The sequence below is a fragment of the Harpia harpyja genome, chromosome 6 (assembly GCF_026419915.1).
Source record: "Harpia harpyja isolate bHarHar1 chromosome 6, bHarHar1 primary haplotype, whole genome shotgun sequence".
NCBI classification, from domain to species: Eukaryota; Metazoa; Chordata; class Aves; order Accipitriformes; family Accipitridae; genus Harpia; species Harpia harpyja.
In genome coordinates, this window is record NC_068945.1 from 64,406,574 (window position 1) to 64,426,207 (window position 19,634).

The 19,634-nt window shown below is 40.1% G+C and overlaps 1 protein-coding gene and 1 long non-coding RNA gene across 11 annotated transcripts in view; one reads left to right on the forward strand and one right to left on the reverse strand.

Annotated features, from left to right (window-relative positions):
* Positions 1-19,634, reverse strand: part of CELF2 (CUGBP Elav-like family member 2) — a 379,009-nt gene that overhangs the window by 192,939 nt on the left and 166,436 nt on the right. The window lies entirely within an intron of this gene.
* On the forward strand, positions 936-8,408 carry LOC128143624 (uncharacterized). The gene is made up of 4 exons (XR_008235822.1): positions 936-988; positions 6,989-7,109; positions 7,895-8,074; positions 8,227-8,408. It is a non-coding gene; the product is annotated as an uncharacterized LOC128143624 (long non-coding RNA).

Below are 19,634 nucleotides of genomic sequence, written 5' to 3' on the forward strand. Positions count from 1 at the left end.
TGTCAGAAGGTATTTTGAACATGGATATGATTAATATGTATGTATTTAGGAACAGAGAAACGACATGCAATGTAGGCTATTAAAGGACTGTGATACTTTACAGATACGCATTACATTCACATGCAAAAGAATTAAAGAGGCAGAATTGCTCAAGTGATGTGCACAGCAGATCTTGGAAAAAGAAATGGATCCAAATCTCAGGTTGTTCTTGTTTCAATTCTGAAAGATGACACACATGTTCTCTTTTCTATTAAATTTTAAGGAAAATGAATCCTGAGTACTTGTTACAAAGGGTGGAGGAGGAACAGTGAACAAGTAGAGGTAACCCTCCCTAAAGCAGTTCAGCTGTTACTCTTTTAAATCCTTTCCACTCACACAAAACTGCTATTTTGGTGCCCCAGGTCACAGAACACAATCCTGGGGTTTTGAGAGCATTTGGACACATGGAGGGAGGGAGAAGAAAGGTGGCAAAATGGGAATGCGGGCAAAGATGAGAGCAATCGAATCTCATGTTTTATACTGTATAAGAGTAAAGATCAGCTGCAAACACAGCTTTACAGTCCCAAAACTTCAATCAGCAGAACTTACTCTCAAGCATCAGGTTAAGGTCACTACAATTACAAAGATATAAAAGGTATTGGTCCACTTCTATGGAAAAAAAAAAGTTCTTCTATTTTTCTCCTCACTCCACTTGCCTATACTTTTTTAATACCGATTGCATTAAACCCAGAATATTTTATATGTTTTTTTTTTAAGTTAATGTGTTTCCTATATTTTGTTTTCTTTGCAAAATTAGCTTTAAGATAACCATGGTATTTCTGAGTTGAATCACAGCCTGCAGTCCAGTGTCAGCTATGGGTATTAGAGCACCTCTGTTATTCTTACTGAAATGATCTTATACAGCCTCACTCTAAATATGATGTCTTTCACAGATCTCTTATGCTGCACTGGCAAATTTAAGTTGCAGTTGAGAAAACCTGATAAACAGGTAAAGACCACATCAGATTAGAACTGTTGTTTTCTTCAATAACTTCGGTGCTTTTCAAAGGAAGGCTTTAGGAAGAGTACAAGAAAAAGAAGGAATCAGTAGTATAAATCATAAATACTAAATTGTTTGGAATTCAGGATATTTCTCAGCTGCTCCTATTTTCCCCTGTCTACATTCCTGAAAGAGCATGCATGAAGGCTCCAACTGCAGACTCCTTTATCTGCCTGGCCAAAACTCTCAGAAAGAAAATCCCATCTACTTCAGGCTATAAATAAATGAATTCCTTGATTCAAACAGAGACACCATAAAGCGGGGTAAAAAAAAACCCGAACCCAAAACCCAGAAAAGATGTCACCACCTTTTCACAACAGTCTCTGCCCCACTTGTTTCAGGCCAGTTGGTTGTTATGCGTACCCATCCTTTTTCTACAAATATTTGTCTTGCATTTGTCAAGACTTACATTTAAAAAATGAAATTCTATCTGGGGTTTTACAGTACGGGAGGCTATTATATATACATTATCCTTACGTGCATGATTGGGGAGAATAGATGATTTGTGAAGTTATCTATTATGGGGAATAATCAAGATTAATGAGCCCTATGGCACTTGCTGAATGCCTCTAGAGATTTATTACTCAGGTTGTTCGTTTTTCTTGTTATGTTGGTGCTGTCAAGAGTCCTATAACAAATGCAAACACAGACGTGTATTAATTGCAAATGTGGAACAAGACTACTGTGATGTTGCTAAATACTTACAACTACTGTCTGTACAGCATCTTCACTAGCTGTAAGATTTCTTATCTCCCATGTTTCTGATGAACTTTCTATTTTGGTATATAATGCAATTTTTTTTAAATGCCTAAAAAGATAAGGTGGGGGGGGTTAAAGAAGAAAGGGAATTCTGTTTCCATCTTACTTTTAATAATGCAAGCTCTGGGCAGAACTGAGTGACAGAGCCCTGGGCTTTTTACTGAAAGGCTGTGCAGCCAACTCTGGAAGACCTAATTTTATCATAGGTGCCTTTCAGAACAAGACTTTAAAAATTCCAGTAATTGTGGCATAAAATAACTTTCTTAAGAAATCCATGAGCTCTGTTTTACTTCCAAATCTGTCTAACGATACCATTATAACACGCATCTGTCAAGATGCTAATGCTGCTTTCATCGGTTGACATTCCTGCTTTTCCGCAGAGGTGTCAGCTGCCAGAAAACTCCATAGTATCAACAGGAGGATCACTGTGACCCCTGAGCCTATTAAGTTATTTGCTAAAAGCTCAGTGTGTTCTGGGAAGTTTTGGTAGCTATACTTCTCTGAATGCAAAAATGTTCAAGAAGGGCTCCTCATTTATTTTAAGCAATCTTTTTCCTGTATTGTATCTCTTCATCAATGCTGTCGAGCTGAACACCAATCAGGAGTTGCCATGCTTAACATACACCCTTCATCCTGAATGGACAAACTTAAAATATTTCAAAAATCCAAAAAAGGCCATTTAAAAAAAAAAAGGGGGGGAAGGATCAGTGTTACCTTAAATATTCCCTGCGCTGAATTTAAGTTCAAGCAATGCAACACTGACCTAAATTAATGACAAAGTAGTTAATGAATGCTAATGAAATACAGCATGTGTATCTCAGTGTCACAACGTCTGTAGCTTTACTCTTGGAGGAAGCAGTCGCTCTGCCAGTTTTCTTCATTAACACTGATGTGGACAGACACCTTATCCCTTCCAACCTTCTCACATGAGATTTGCACAAGGGCCAGTTCCCAACCGCAGACATTCACAGGTCCCTCCTGTGCTCTCTGGTGTGAGTTCCAATCCGAAGGTGCAGAGTTTTCATGTTTACGCATTCATACATAAAAACACATTTCTACCTCCCAGGCAGATGTTTTTCTGATTCACTATGCTGGCATAAACACAGAATGTGTGGGATGATGCTAATAACTCAGCACTATTAATGTACAGGAAGGTATAATAATGTAGCAGCAAACAGTGATATCATGAAAATATATCTAGCTCTTCTCTCTCAAAATAGCACAGTATAGGAGGACCTGGAAGGACCCACCAAATTCTTCCCTGGTGGAAAAGAAATGCAACAAAAGCTATTTAAAACAAACATGTAGGTGCAACTTCAGGTTTGGAAGTCACCATGTAACAGTTTGAAAACGCTTGGGAGAGCCTACAGGGGAAAAAATATAATCCCTGAGCACTTTCATCTTTTTTTTTGTGTGTGTGTTTATTTTTACTTATACATTTTCTATAGGCTTTTGTGGAGGACAGGCTACTAGGTTAGGTGGACATTTAGTTTGGTCCTGTAAAGCTGTTCATATGCTTTTACATAGCTAGTGCTGAAGTTTAAATAGCTTTTAAAAAAGATTTAATCCTCTTTTTTTAGTCATATCTTAAGTTAAAAAGCATCATAGTCTGGCTACTAAGCATTGCTCCTAGAACAGAAGTGCTCTGTCTCTGACCTGGAAAATAATTTCCCATAAAATGTCAAATCCTCCCCTTTCTCTATTCCCCACTCCTTACTTTCATAACTCTCCAGATTCGGAACATAAGCTTTTTTTGGATGAGAAGTTGTTCTGGTTCTGTGAAATCCGCAGGTATGCTTTAGAGGCACTGCAAATACTATTAGCAATAGTAACAAACACCCCAAAATGAGAAATGTAGCAAGTCCTTTGAAAAGACTGGAAAGGATAGTCTTTTCATTAAATAACTACATGCGCTCATTTTTCTTCTGATGAGAAATAAAATACAGCAGAAGTTTGTTTCATTTAGGTCTGCAGTTAGTACCTAAGTAATTTGCCATGCTGGGGCAACAGGGTCGTGTAAGATTTAGAAATACAAATTAGAGAGTCATCCCTGACTAGTAATCCGCTTGTATTTCTCTCTTAACATTAGGGGAAAAGTGCAAATAGCTGGTGATATACAACAAGGAAATAATAGCATAGTCCCAAATGGTTTTTAAAAAAATCAACTCAAATAGATGTGTATTTATTGGCATACTTAAAATAAAAAAAGAAAACGTGTTACTAAATAGCTTGAAAACACCGATGCCATTCTTTGCCGTTGGGTGCTACTCTGCCTTACAATGAAACAAGTTTTTATATACTTGCTACCCAGACTGATAGGTACTGACTGAACAACAAACAATTTCCCCATTTCCTTAAGTGTTAACCATTTGTAGCAGTAATTTGTATAACTTCAGGCAGTAAGTTAACATGAGACAGCTATTGGAGAGAAAATTCAGACATATGCAAAGATCGAGACAACCATTCTTATTTTCGCATATGTAAGTGTTAGCAATCAAGGGGGAAAACCTGTTATATCCGTTTAGAAAACCTGGAGCAGAACAAGTCTCACTGCATCTATTAGCAGACTGCTAATGGGTTATGGATGCTCAAAAGACTAAGGCGATGCATGCAACTTCAGTCATGAGACAGGCAAGATGTCATGCAATGCAGAATAGATTCCTTAAGTCAAAAACTAGAAGGAGGGCCAGAATCCCTTAAATTCACACACACGGCCAGTCAGCAGGAACTGTATCACTTTTCTTTAAAACATCTTCTTCCAAAGAATTCTCAAAGAGTGAACAACTCCAGACCAATCTTCATTGATAAAATGGTACGGGAATATCTACCAATTTAAGAGCTTGGCCCTCTCTTCTCAATAGCCTGCCATAAGTATGCAAAGGTTCCTCTGAAGCCTTCTCCTCTCCGGGCTGAATGAGACCAGGTCCCTTGCGTGGCACAACAAGACAACAAGCAACATCTATAAGTTAAAAGAAGAGTATCTTACTGGGTAGAAGCAAAAATATTCCCCCCACAAGGACAGTCAACCATTGGAACAGGTTGCCCAGAAACACTATGCAATCTCCACCTTTGGAGGTTTTCAGGACCAAACTGTATCAAGCCCTGAGCAACCTGGTCTGACCTCACAGCTGACCCAGCTCGGAGCAGGAGGTTGGACTACAGATCTCCTGAGGGACCTTCCAACCTGAGTTATCACATGATCCTGTTACTACTAGCAGCAGGAGCACTTAGTAATACTTTACAAAAATGAGAAGTGACAACAGAAAGCCATCGCGTCATGAAGGGATGAAACTGAAATATCAGAGCATATGAAAAAAGTGAATTCTTTTTCGAGGGGCAGCATAAGCTTATCTCATGCACCACAGAAGCAGCTCAGTCGTATGTGACAGGACAGAGAGTATCAAAGTCTTTTGGTTTTGGTAAATTATGAGCCACCTACTAGCGAAGAACAACTTTCTTGCAGAGGCTAAACATCACCAGATCATCTGAGATTTCATTCAGAAAACCTGTCCCACTTTGCTACAAATGGCAATTTGCAGCAATTAGGGATTGAGATTTTTTGCTCTCTGCATATGACAACATACTGGATGTAGGAATGCGTGATGGATATTTTATAGTGCCTGATAACCTAGGCATCCTAAGAAAGTAGATACTTGATTTCTCTGTAGCTGAAAACAGAAGTGAAAGCTCTATGAAGGTTATATCAAATTGCAAACTCAGCTTGTATTTTGAACACAGGAAAGATATTCTAGAATAGCTGATATTATATATGCATGACAAAACCATAAAAGAGAAAACTAAAACAGGTTAACATACATTTGAAGGGAAAAGTTCCTACACAATAGTACCCTCCACTCTCTAAGATGTGCAATTAAACATGCAGGTATAAAAGTAGGAGTCATTCAGAACATCACATCACAGTGGTTGAAGTTACAGAAAACTTTTAGCAGCCCCTAAGGAAGTGCTGTTAGAGTAATTTGGTGTTCAGTGTAGGATCTGTGAGCACCAGTGAGGTTAACCTTTTACAGACCCTTTAGTTCTGCTTCCACAGGAGAAGTCACTGCAGACAAAGAAAGTAAAACCCCACGAGTGAATGCTAAATGTGTAGTTTGGAACCACTTCCCGCCCAAACAACTTGAAAGACAGAGACTAAATTAAAAACAACCTGAGACAAAAGCTACTAACTTGTAGCTGTTGGCCAGTTTGATTCCAAAGGTTCAACTCAACATTTTAGGCACCTTAAAAAAAACCAGGTAAGATAGTCTGGTGGTATCTGACCATCTATATAAGATGTGCTTTAGAGTCCAAGAACCATCACTGAATAGCTCAAACTTACAAATCACCTCCAAGTTATGAGTCAATAGAGTAAAAAAGAATTATTTTTTTTTATCTCCTCAATGAGATTTTCCCAAAATCTAATCACCGTGATACTCTCAATCTTTTTGACTATGTTAATACTTTCACTACAATTCAAACCCTATGATGGGGCCACATTGCTGGCAGGACAGACAAAGGAAAATGTAAAACACTTGGCACTGGAAGCGTAAAAGGCTCCTACATGTCAGAAGGGAGTTTTGAGTGATTCCAGAGAAAGACAAATGGATGACACAAAGATGTGGCTTATTCAGACAGGCTTCATTTCATACAAAGCTCTGAAGCTCAGAAATTTGTCATTTGTTATAATGTTTATAAGAACAACTAGTGGTGGATTCTGGCTAACTGCTGTCTGCTGACTGTTTAATGATGCCTAGTAAAGTCATATATGTGTGTGTATATATATATTATTTTACAGGTTAATGCAATTAACAAAAGTGAGCAGCTAAAGGCAGAGAATAGCAAGCCAGCAGATGCAGAGGGACTATGCACAGAGCCCCAACCACTTGCGGATATTCAAATCATAAATAAGTGTCCTCCACCTTTGCTGTGTACATTAAAATGGGTATTTCCAAGACTGACTGGAAATATTTAACTGCCTTCCGGAGATGCCTAAGAATAACACCTAAAAGCATTACTGCACAGAGAAATATGGCTCATAAGACATCTAGTGCTAATTTATTTTTCTGTGCTGCACTTTAATGCTGTATATGTATCTGTGCTATATTTTCAGGCTGTACATTTGCAGTTTTTAGAGTAAACACGACACTGATCAGAATACCACCTTGTCTTTTAACTTTGCCTTCTTTCTCCAAGCATTTGGAACACACAAGTAGTCAGGATCATGATTCCACTGCGAGACATAACCTAAGTTTCACAGATGGGAAAATTAAGGCACTAACGCTCAGGCTGATTTCACTGAGCTACAGAAGCCTCGGTAAGTACCACATTAGTAACCCAGCCATCCTCCTTCTTTCTACAGTCAATAATGAGAAACAAGGGGACCAGACTGCCCTGCCAATGATGCCTACCTCTGCTTTGACATTAGCAGGATTTTAGGGTAAACGGACTTCTTTCAGGTTCTGCGAGGTGTGGAGAGCATTAATCCTATTTTATGTACTTGCTGCACATAGATGCTTCTAAGGAGAGTGGTAGCATCACCCAGACACTTCTTCTACCTACCCAAAATCTGACTCAGCCCCTGCAGGACTTTCTCCACTGCCATACACTAGGACAAAAAGACTATTAAATCTGTAAACACACCCCATAAGAGATGAAGTGCTAGGTCACTAGCAGATAAAGGAATAAAAGCAGGACTCAGCTCCCAACCTCCAGTTTCAAATGCCAGATCATGTATTTTTTAAATCCTCTTTAGCTTCTATATTCATCTTCATGCCAAATGGTATGGTCTGACTGACATTTTTGACCTTTCATGTATAGGAAGCTATACAGAGAGAAATGATGGGGACAGTCATTAAATTCCTACTTTTTAAAAATTTGGCTGGAATTGAGATCCAATATTAAGTCAGTTAAATGGGATTGACAAAAAGAATGAAAATCCGACTAATATCTTTTGAAAATCAGGCTTTTTCTTCCACTAGCAAGGGACACAAATTTTCCTATCTATTCTTGGCCATTAGTTAAAGGCGGTAAACATAATTCTCAATTTTCTCAGCAAAATTTATGATCTCTCACAATGCGGACAAAGGACATTTCTTTCAGGTGGTTCAACAGGCTAAAGAAGAAAAATTCCTAGAAAATGTCTGCCTACTACTGAAGGAGGAAAAAGAAAAACCCCACTTGTGGGCAATCCAAAGAGCAAGACAGTATTGTGAAGTGCTGCAGAGTCTTTAAAGGGCAGTCGAAGATTCAGAGCAAGAGCTTTGAGCCTGGTGCACACAGGTCAGTTGGCACTTTCAGAACTTGACAGAAGTATTTTGGGGGAGATGAAATAACTGTACAACGATACTGTGCCAGGCACTATCTGTTTCGTTAGAAAAAGAGCTGAAAAACGTTTTGATCAAAGTTGTTTCCTCTTTCTGCGCTTGCTATAGCTACTGAAACACAGAACGGAAGGGGAAACAGTCCTGGCTTGCTCAAACCTGCAGCACTACAAAGCTGGCTGGAAGCATTAGTAAGTTTTGATGTTTTGGGATGCTTTTCTGTTATTTTGGTTTTCTGTCTTTAAGTATCAAATACTACCTACACCCGCAGGCTATGCTCAGCTTGAATGCAATTCAGCTAAATTCCGTGGGGTAATAACATTTGGCTCTTGCATGTCTTAAAAGTACCACATACCACACAAAAAAACTCCACAAACATCAACTGAATAATTCTCAGAGGACCCTCGGGGCTTTTAGCACTGCCCATAAGTAAATTGAGGCACATACACACAAAAAAGCCCTCCCTAAAGCCTTGTGAAATCTGCAGGTGGAGCCGCAGCTAGGGCACTTCTCTCCTGTTCATTATCCTGCAGGCTTCACATTACAGACTGTTTCCCAAAAAGTCATCCTCAAAAGCATAAATTTTCATAGCTTTTCTTCATTTTTAGGCCTGGATTCTTTGTATACAATGACCAAGGCGTAAGTTAGATTGGTAGCCTACTATACTGAATTTTCACTGAAGCAATGACAGAAGTATTCAGAAGCGGGACAACTGGGAGATGTGGACCTGGGATGCAGCATCCATCCCAAGGCAGAGTGGAATAGACCCAAAGTGCTGGAGATGCCAGGCCTGGTTTTCAGTGCTGCACAAAGCAGGGTTGTCATGGTCTTCCCTCTCATCCCATCCTTTAAATACATGCAGTTCCATTTATTCGGTACTCCAAACTCTGTGACTTAATTCCTTTTGTCTAGGGTGCCCAACACAATAGGACCTCGATCCCTTGTTGGAGTCCCTTAGAGCTATCGTAAAACAACAGTTTTAATCTGTTTTATCCAGTCCTAGTGAATGAAGCTTTAGAGGGTATTTTTTGCCTGCTCTGCCAACTAGATACTTCATAAAGTGAAACAGAATCTCTGCTTCCTTCAGGGCACCTGCTTTCAATTACAGGAAACATACGGCACCTTCAGATTTTTCAGCTTTCAACATCTGTGCTTTGCAGGTACAATTTGTTGCATTCAAATTACTGCTAAACCTGCAGAATGGTGTCGAGCTTTTGGGGGCATGCTTGAGAAACGCTAGAGATGGACAGAAAGTAATGGCATTTGCAATCGCTTTTTAATGACTGATTAATGACTGTTCTGAACCAAATCCTTTAAGTTGTTTAGAAACCTCACCTCACGCCTCTTGGAAAGTCCATTCAGCCCAAGCTTGATTAGAAACATCAGCTCTACCCTGTAGTAGACAAACATACTGACATTGCTAACCAGCCAAATATACCAGTCTCACACCTTCCTCTAAAAAGATAATGCTATAAACAATAGCTTTAAAGAGGAAAACAGCCTGTTATAACCAGTCAGGCACAGCTGGTCACCATGCTGGGATGAGACAGTGACAGCTACAGGTTTAATTCTGTTTTCTGCGTAAGGTTAAACATGTCAGTCAGGGACACAGACATGCACATGGACTTTCACTCTCCCACCTTTTCCAAATGGCACTGATCCATACAAAACACACCAGCTCATCTGAGTAACCCCTCAGGACTTCTCCAGGCTGGTACAGTACGACACAAACCTGAGTGACCGTTCCTAAACGGACGTCCAGGCACATTGATGGCAGGAATCTCAGTTTAACCACCACCGTGATGCTCTGTTACTTTGGTTCCTGCTGCTAGCCTACTGGCTCCTTATTTCAGCTGTCGCCATGTCATAGCCAAATCACACAAGCTAAAATATAGCTTGCTTACTGCTGCTACTGGGTCTAGCTCAGGAAAAACGTGCTGGTCCTAGGGAACACAAACCAGCAGCCCCAAGGTCTAATCAGGAGATAGAAAGTGGTAAGGAGAAGCAGCAGGGTGAACGATGAACACTACTGTTACAAGGAAAAAACAGGGGGAAACGTTTTCTAGTTCTAGACCTGCAAGAATAGATTTTCATGGATGGATGGATGAGAGATCTGTGGCAGAACAGGACTCATGGGAATACAGTCTGGAAGATACTCTCCAGGATCAAATCCAGTTGGTTTACTATATAGTGATGGCTACTAGAGTATTTAGGTATTTCCACTCTTTATTATTATGTTAGTATTTTTTTATTAATTATAACTAAATTATATTATTTCATATTTATTTACAAGGAACATCCTTCTGCTTAAGGTGAATTCATATCCAATGGAATTTCACTGAGCTGGCTTAAAATGACGGGAGGTCTGCTACGGAGGGATCTGCGCTGAGTGCTCCTCCCTCACCTGTTCACAGCATAATAAGCTGCTAGGGCCATCTATGTGAGAGAAATTAAGAACATAGAAGAAATCAGTTATTATTATGCTTAGAGAAATCATGTCTTAAAAGGAGGGTTTTAGACTCGAACAAACTTACAAAAGGAAACTAACTAAACAACAGAAGTTGATTTCTAATTTAAGGAAAATCCCCCAAATTAGTGTCATACCAACCTCCACAAGCCCTGCATTCCAGAAGTCTTTTCTCTTAGATCACATCATTTTGTGCAAGTTTGTATCACAATAATGAGCAGAACATTGTGGCATCTACTAGGCTGGTTTACACCTTTTAAGGTGGATTCAGCTCTGGACTTCTGTCTCCTACAGTTTTACTTCAGGAGATTGAAGCAGTAGGATGGGATTCAGGTTCGTCTTTGCATTCCAAGCAGGCTACACCTCCTATGTTTGGTTCAGGACTTTTTCTAATTTAATTATGTTTGCACTTGGATGTAAGTTAAGTCACAGCTCAACCATTAACTGTGCTCTGCTATGGCAGTCACCCCACTATATTTGACTTCACTAACTGCCTAATGTTTTGCAGTGAGTTTTTGATAAGTGTGTGTTTGCAGATTTTCGTGACAGACTAATAACACCAAAGGAGGCTCCAGGAACGTTTTAAGTAAATATTATGTGTATATTTTCTCAACAGTGTCTGCCTACCAGCACCTTCAAAGCTGCATAATCTTATCTAGAATACGTTTGCATTCTGTTTGCACTAACCAACGTGGGCCATACTACTAAGCAAACTGTTATTTGATTAAAACATTATGCAGAACATAATTCCAGGATGCACAGTCATGTGGCTCTGAAGAGGTTGCAGTTTCTATTTCTGTCTTGCAAAATTCTGCTTGCCATCATTAGGTATTACTTCATCAATCATAATGAAGAATGGGTAGATACAGGTCTTCACCTGGGCCAGGAACTTCTTAAGGTATTTTAAGAAATTATTAGTTCTCCTGCTCTTGTCTTCTCCCTTCTCTATTGTTACTCCCTATTTAGGCCTAAAATTCACAAGAGGATGGGTGCCTGGAACGTAGGTCCAGCTGCAAATGATTTGAATTTGCAAGAACTTCAGAGCAGACATCTTCTCTTACTGTGTCAAGAGATGACAGAACATCAATACAGGGAAGATGCTCAAGCTTGGTGGTGAGCAGATGTTAGGCATCTTAACTTTTTCTAGTAATTTATTATATTGTCATCTTTTTGGCTGCCACCAGCAGATGGTTTAACAGTTTGGAGTGGTAGCCAAACTGAAAAGAATTGAGTAGTGCCACTGACCGCACTACATGGATGAGAACTGATTAGGGCATTATCTTCTCATCTGAAATATGAGAACTGAATTCCATGCTCAGCCATAGACTTCTTGTGGACATGTCTCATTTGAGGTATAATAACAGCACAATCTAAACTATGGCAGTCGCCTATATAGACTGGATACAAAATAAATTTAAGCTAAGCTAGTTACTAGTAACAGCTGTGAAAGCACAGGCTCTGAAACTCATCTGCTGCAGACAAATCTCTAATCTCTTTGGCTCAGATTTATTAAATCTATGTGTGCAGGATTTCCTATTTAGTCCATGAAGAGAAACAATCATTTTAGAGGGCAATTCAGACTTCAGGTGGACTGAAATGGAGGTAGCAATGTCTTTCCATTGACTACAGAGGCATCCTAGGGCAACTGTAGATAAATACTGTCTACCTGTAAAGGAGGATAACAGCATTTTCACAGCAATATCATGAAGACGAATAGAATACATATGGCTTAGAATAATGACAGCAATTATCTACCTCATTAGATCAACTTTCTTGTTTTCTGTTCAACTTGTCTGCTAATAGTACGCCAATATACATCTGCTCTGTAAAGGCAAAGTGTTCCCTTTCTATTTCAACAGTTTAAGGTGTTGCTAGGAACCTAAGACCAGAAAGGACATCCCGTGTCACTGAGCTTGGTCCCCAGCCAATATGGGTAAACCCAAATAATGATCTCATTCACCACGTTCAAGCCCTGCAGCCCAGTAAACACAGTGTTGCTGGTGCCAGTAATAGGCCACAAACTGTGCTGAGTCTGCACGGCCTCAGGACCCAGGCATGTCAGGCTTGCCTACACTTGCGCTGCCCAGCCCGGAGCTTCGTTTTAGCTGCTTTAGCTGTAGCAGCAATTTTCCTAATGACCAGGTGGCTATTGCCTAATTTATTTTACTTTTCCTTATCTTCGCATAATGATGTGGTTTAAGTGTGATTCTTATACAGACAGTAGTAACAAGTAGTTACTCTGAGTAGGATGAAATATTTATGATCGCAGGATAATGACAGAGTGCAGAGGAACACTGACACGGTATCAGAGCGGAGGCCTCAGAAGAGGCAACACACAGCGCAGTGCAGAGGAGTGGAGGCACGAGCTGATATCAGTCGGGGCACAGAGTGACACGCATGACCCCAGGGCTATAAAAATTCACCTTTAGCTGACTAAAGAAATGCAAACCCATTGTTCTAGGGATAAGAAGGAAAGAAAAAGTAGCCAACAGATGTAAAACATTGCATACATACTGAATTCAGGGGTAATGTGGTGTTGCAATCCAATGAATAAAGAGCAAGGTGTAAAAGCGTGTTAGAAAACATAAAAATAGCCAGAAGCAGAGCCCAGGGCGAGGAGGAAGAAGCATCATGCTCCTCATGGCAGAGAGAAAGAAACCCCCACTACCAACATACCCCTCCCATTGAAGCCCTTGGTACCCGACAACTTGCCATAACTGCTCCCCAACTCCAAAAACTAAAGCCAACAGCCTCACGACCCAGGGATTAAGGGTGAACAAAACACCTCAAAAAGGGGTAGATACTCAGAAATGTGTGTATAAATTTAAAATGTATTATTATTGAAGTTTTTCCCCCCGAAACAGTATTCTTTCATTTCCTTAATAAGTAGATCTGAACGAATAATGATTCTTTGACTAGACCATTAGGATTTCAATTACACTACCAATAAATTTTTGCCTTTACACAGAGGGCACATTTTGTCTTGCCTGTAAGTAGATTTGAGTGTAACAATGTTCAATATTAAAGCTAGCTATGCTTCTTGCCTTCATTCCTCCTACAAGACAGCCAGACCAAAACCTCACAGCTCTGCCCCAAAAAATAAAAAAAAAAAAACAAACTAACCCAAAACAAAAAAACAAAACCCCAAAACTCTACTAATTTTTTAGCATGAATATGGCCAATTTATATCCATTACTGTCTTGTGCTCCTCTGTCGCATTTACTCTTTCCATATGTTCCTGCACAGTGGTCACACTCCTGGTAGGCACTGCAGAGGCTAATCAAGACAAACTCTTTTTAGCCTCATCTTGTGGGACACTTACAGCCCCTCTCATCTTTTCTCACTGTAGAAACCCCAGCACAGAGACAGAGATTATTCAGGACGTTAACAGTGAGACCTGATCCATCGATTAAGGGGAAAAGCACAGCCACCACAATTTTATGCTAATTTCAAACATTTGGGTTTGCTAGAGTAGTTTTTGAGTAGTAACAAAGCGAGTTGTAATAATATAACAACCATGAAAATATGTTAATAGTTTTAATTGAAGTAATTTCTGTAGACAATAAGAATTATACCCTAATGTGTTAATTAATATGATTAGGAAATGTTGCGAAAATGAGTATGTAAAATGATGTAACGTGATATCCGGAAAGGCATGTTTTACAGGGGATGGTTCCTCCGAGCTCTCCTGGGGGTGAGATTTATGGACGTTAACACACAAGGCTTCAGCAAGGTAAACAGCTGTTTCGATTTTAGTTATAATGAACATTAACTCTACATCCCCATTTCTGCTTAATTAAACCTCTGCCTCTACAACCAATCAAGAGCAAGCAGAAAAGGTAACAGGCACTAATTGGGCCCTGTGCAATTTCATCCTCAGCTTGCAGCCAGTGGCCTATCTAAACCAAAAAGCTCCTGCAAAAAAAAAAAGTTTCTCTCCTGCTCACCTTTGCCGGCCTACACAACAATTTCTTCACTCAAAGCCAAACCACGAGTATGCAGCATAAAAAAAATGGATCATACGAAACCACTGCAAAATGTGCAAAGTGAAAGGTTAAATTAAATGCCTTTTTACTCCTGTCCACGCAGCCACTTCCTTTTTATTTCTTATACAATGTAAAGCAAAAAAACTCCAAAACAAACTAAGAAACTCACAAAAGACTCTCACGAACCCTCCTGCCAGACAGATTGACAGCAAGGTCCTGTGCTTTTTGATTAATCTTTACCCTCCCCTAGAGACGATCATAACTGTGCCAGCACGGAGTTAAACACCAAACAAGCACACCAAAGAGACAGAGGAGGAAATAGCATGCAACTTGCTTTTTAAATGCACATGGAAAAAAGCACGAGATGCACCTACTAATAGAGAAAACCTTAAAAAGCGTAGCGCTGTGCCCCAAATGTGTTTTGAAGAGCACACAGCCTCCCTGTACAAAATGTCCCCCCTTCCTCCTCGCAACGTGCGTCAGTCAGCGCCGAAGCGGCTTCATCCGAGAGGAACCGAGGACTCGATGTGACAGAGCGCAGACTTCTCCTACCACTCACAGAGGAGGGGAAAAAATAAAAAAAGAGGAACTCATGCCCTAGAGGACACAAGATAATTTCACATTATTCTGTTAATGAATCTTTAAGACAAGATAGGATAAGAAAATCGTTGAAATACCTCACAGCCCCTTAGATCTGGAAGTGACAGCTGCAGCCTCTCTTGAACCGCCTCACTTCACGAGCATGCTCCTGGAGGTTTCTTTCCGACCTACAACCTCTATCTGAGCTTCCTTTGTGGCTTAGTAATACAAAAAGTGTCGCTTAATTGTTACGCTTAAACCATTTGCTCGCTGGTTAACTTTTTTTTTTCTGCAGCTGAAAGCTGCGAGTTCACAAATCTAGTAAGAAAAAGCTAGGAAAAATATCCTGCAGTTCACTGCAAATGCACAATAACCCTTAATATAAATATACATACTAACTCGTGGCGCAGTAATATCAGTTGGGATTTACACACACAACTAAGTTCATCTTCAAAAAGCACCATTTTGTAGCTCTCCGAAGGAAGTGGTAAATACCGTGCACGCTCTTGCCCCAGTTCATGGGAGTCTGGCTACCTAAGCCCTGAACTGAGAGCAGACCTTAAATATAAATCACTTAATTGCTCATTTTATTTGATACCTAAGTACTTCATGCTAATAAAGTTAAGCACTAAAGGATTACAATGTGACAAATTATACGCCCATCTCATAAAAGAAATATTAGCGAAACAGAGACGGATCTGAAAGACTCTCGATAACATACAGCGTATGTCTAATTTTAGATGATTCTTCAATCACTGGAGAGTTTGCAGTGTACACAGCCAACCCAGCTCAATCAACTGACTTCTATCTCCATGACTCCAGGTCACATTATCTCATGAATGAACTGTTATGTAGGTCAGTCAAGAGTCATCTTCTAATTGAATGCACGTTTCAGCCTTGGCATTTATGCTCTAGATATCAAGGCTGTAGACAATTGGGTGAGTCAAAAGACAATATCGAGGAAGGGGCTGTGATAATTAGGCTTTGTTTCAGACAACAAGCATGGAAACAGATGCTAGCAGAAGCTTGTATACAACTCTTTCCGTTTTAACTGGATTTAATACAGGTGGAAAGTGCAGGAGCAACAGGCTCGGCGGGGAGAGGCTTTGTTGGGCCGCAGATCAGATTTTAGCCACAAATCAAGCGCTGTCCTGCTAGTGTACCTCGGCTTGGCTGGGAGGTATATTGGCCTCTGCTGAGGCATGTGCCAAATATGTGTCTGCTTACTTGCAGTAACTGATACCACCGACTCTTTTCACATAGGCCCCTGAACAGTCATCGGGAAGGAATATTCTTGGTTGCTCCCAAATCAAGGTGGATTCGAGACAACAGAACTGAAAGTTTCCATTCTTTGTTGCCAATCTCCTGAGTCATACTTGTACTTACTGTTTTAAAGAGCAAGGTCTTCAGGGAGACTTCCCCATACGGTTCATGAACTGTTTATTTAACTTTGCAATCAGGAGGCTGATGTAAAATACATTAGAGTTATAGCCCTGGTAATATTTGGGTAAAATGAAAAACATCAGACTGAAGATGCTCAATGAAACTAAAGTGAGAGAGTTATTGCTTTATAGAAATGCTTTTGATCAGACATTTCTTTTCAATTCCCGTTCAATCCAAGCTATTTAATTTAGATGTAAAAACAAAATTGCAACTGATTAAAACTGGGTTGGTGGTAGCTCCCGTACGAGGAAACACAGGGCTCACAATCAGATTAAAGCCAAGCTGTCTAAATGCAGCACTGCCTGTACTTTATAATGGTGACCCAGCAGCTATTCACTAGTTACTTGTGTATTTTCAGTTTTCAGAAACAACCCACAAAGGATTTTCTCCTCCTTTGTGCTCCCCCAACTTTAAAATCGTTTCTGGTGTGCAAAGGGTTAAAACTACTGATGTGAAAGCAAAATGCCTAAGGCCAAGTTTTCCTGTAGCCTGTAAACTTGGTTGCATTTTCATCTCCTGTGTCCTGACAGCTGTTATCTTCAAGTGTGCTTCGACATGCCCATTGCTGTTCTAGCAGTCCTTTTTTTCAACTCGGAGCTTGCTTTTTAAAGCTTTCAAACCTTGATACACGCGGGATGTCGAAGGGGGATGCAGGAAGTAACACCTGTTATATGGGAGATATCTTCTGCCATCTTGTGCCCCGCCTACTTCAAAACAGGGAGTTTTAAAAAGGTACCAAATTATCTTAAAAAAAATATCCCCCAAACACCTTATGAAACCCTCTCCCCATCTCCCATAAAGCCTTTGCTCTGGTGATGTTCTCATCTCCCAGCAACAACTGCTTTGCACTCACATAGCGTGATTCTTAGGAGGATGTGAAAGCAGTTACAAACATCTGCTAATTAAGTCTCAATTTGCACATGACATTGGTAATAAACTGATTTTACAAATGGGTATGTTGAACCACACAACACTGGATAAAGCTAGCCAACACAAGTACTTGAATACAAGCTAGAAGGAGGGAGACTGTTTCCTTGTTCTGGCTACTATTCTTCTCAATAAAATAAAGGCTATGTAAGTGCACCCGAGATGTTGACTGCTTTTACTTTGCAAAAGACAAAGTCAGAATAATTTTCCAGAAAATAAACACAGATATCCATACAAAAAAACACAAACCAGTTATTGATGAATAAATTGCATCAGGTCCAATTTGCAAGAAAGAGTATTAATGTATTTTTAATGGCTGAACCAAGGGAAGGTCATTATACAATGTTTTAATTCTAGTACATTAGTATTGCATTTATACATTAGCAGTTAATGTGATAATGTCAAACTCTCCACTGGTTGTGACATCACAAAAAATAAAGGCTGTTTTAGTATTCTTTTGGAAAAAAAAAAAATAATCAGAGCTATTATTAAGCTCCACTACTCCAGCCATCGGGAGAATGTTTATCTTGGTGTATCAATTTTACATGCAAGATGAAAACTATAATGGGAAGTCAACAGATGTGAAAAATGTAAATCTTTGGTAAAGTGCACAATCAACAAAGGCAGAGAGGTTTTTGCTGTTGTTTTGTGGGTTGTTTTTTTTTTTTGCAAATGAAATCTTTTTAATGCTCCTTGACCTGTAAATGCCATTTTTAATGGAATGCAGGAAATAAATTAATAGAAGAAGTGAAAAAAATAAAAATAAATCTGAAAGTCAGCTTGAGGAAACAGCCTCTTCAGCAGAGATGTTATTTTTTGATTTTTGAAAAGTCACGAGCAACGATTGGACGCTCAGCACTGTACAGTAGACCAATGCTGCTCAAAGCTAATTTCAAGTAGTTCAGGAAGAGAATTCAACGTGTTGGGTCCACTACATGGACATCGTGTATATCCACCAAAGGCAAAGTATTCTCCTAGGATTAGCACTTACAGAAATGGAGTATTTCCCTGAAGATCACACCTAGAGCTTCCTTTATAAGGCTTCTAAATCGAGATGGTTGTTTATCATGCTATTAAATTTGTGGCTTCCCCCCCTGCCCTTCCTCACTCACTCTCTATAGATTAACATTTAGCAAAATGAAAATTTCCTGAAGGTAATTACCTGGCTGCAATTCAAGGCATTCATAAAAATTACAGTTCCCTTTGGCAAGAGGTTGTGCTGGGCGGGGGGAGGAGGTACCATCACAGGGCAGCAGTTCCGAAATTCAGAGTTTCCCGAGGACAAACCTGTCACAGGGCTCTGCCGCAGCCCTTGCTCTGCTTTTGACTCGCCTCTTGTTTCCTACAAGTGCATTTGCATTTGACCCACATGAGGGTTTGGCAGAAGCCTTGTGTTTCTCAGTAGCTGGATGCTGCCTTTTGGATTTTTTTTTGCCCCCAGAGCTATGGCGTATCATCCACGGCGCAGATGATACGATGCTCTGTGCAGCTTGGCTGTTTGCAATTCCTGCGGTGCAGTTGGGGCTCATCACCTCTGCAGGCACATGATGGCAATTTTGCTAAACCACATCCTAGTGAAAAAGGGGAAACCAAGTCACAGGCTTTGCTTTCACTAGTAACCAGGTGGGTTTTTTGTTCCATCCTGGACATTTTGTTTTCCCTGCAACTCTGTCACCTCTTCTCAGGTGTTAGCCTGATTCACCATTGCAGCTATCCCAACTGAAGGCAGGACTAGCTTTGCTGAACTTCAACTAAGCAGTTTAGAGCATTTTACCACTGTGCTCAGGGTGGTATGGAGCTGACTAAAGCCGAGACCCTCAAACATTCCTGTAGCACAGTCATCTGTGACAAAGATCTCACCAAAAACTGGACCAAACCAATAGCGGATTGCACCTGGTTCTCTGCATCTTCAGATGGCTGTATCTGTGGACTTCACTGCCACTGATGAGAGGTTTTTCGTGTTTGGTTGGTTGGTTTGGTTGGTTGCTTTTTTTTCCTTCATTATATGGCTTTTCCCCCCAAACCTTAAAGCTGTTCACAGAAAACACACCAGTTTTCATTAAAGTTTATATTAGCTTTTACATGATTTGCCTGCCCCATCTCCTTTCTCCAACTGC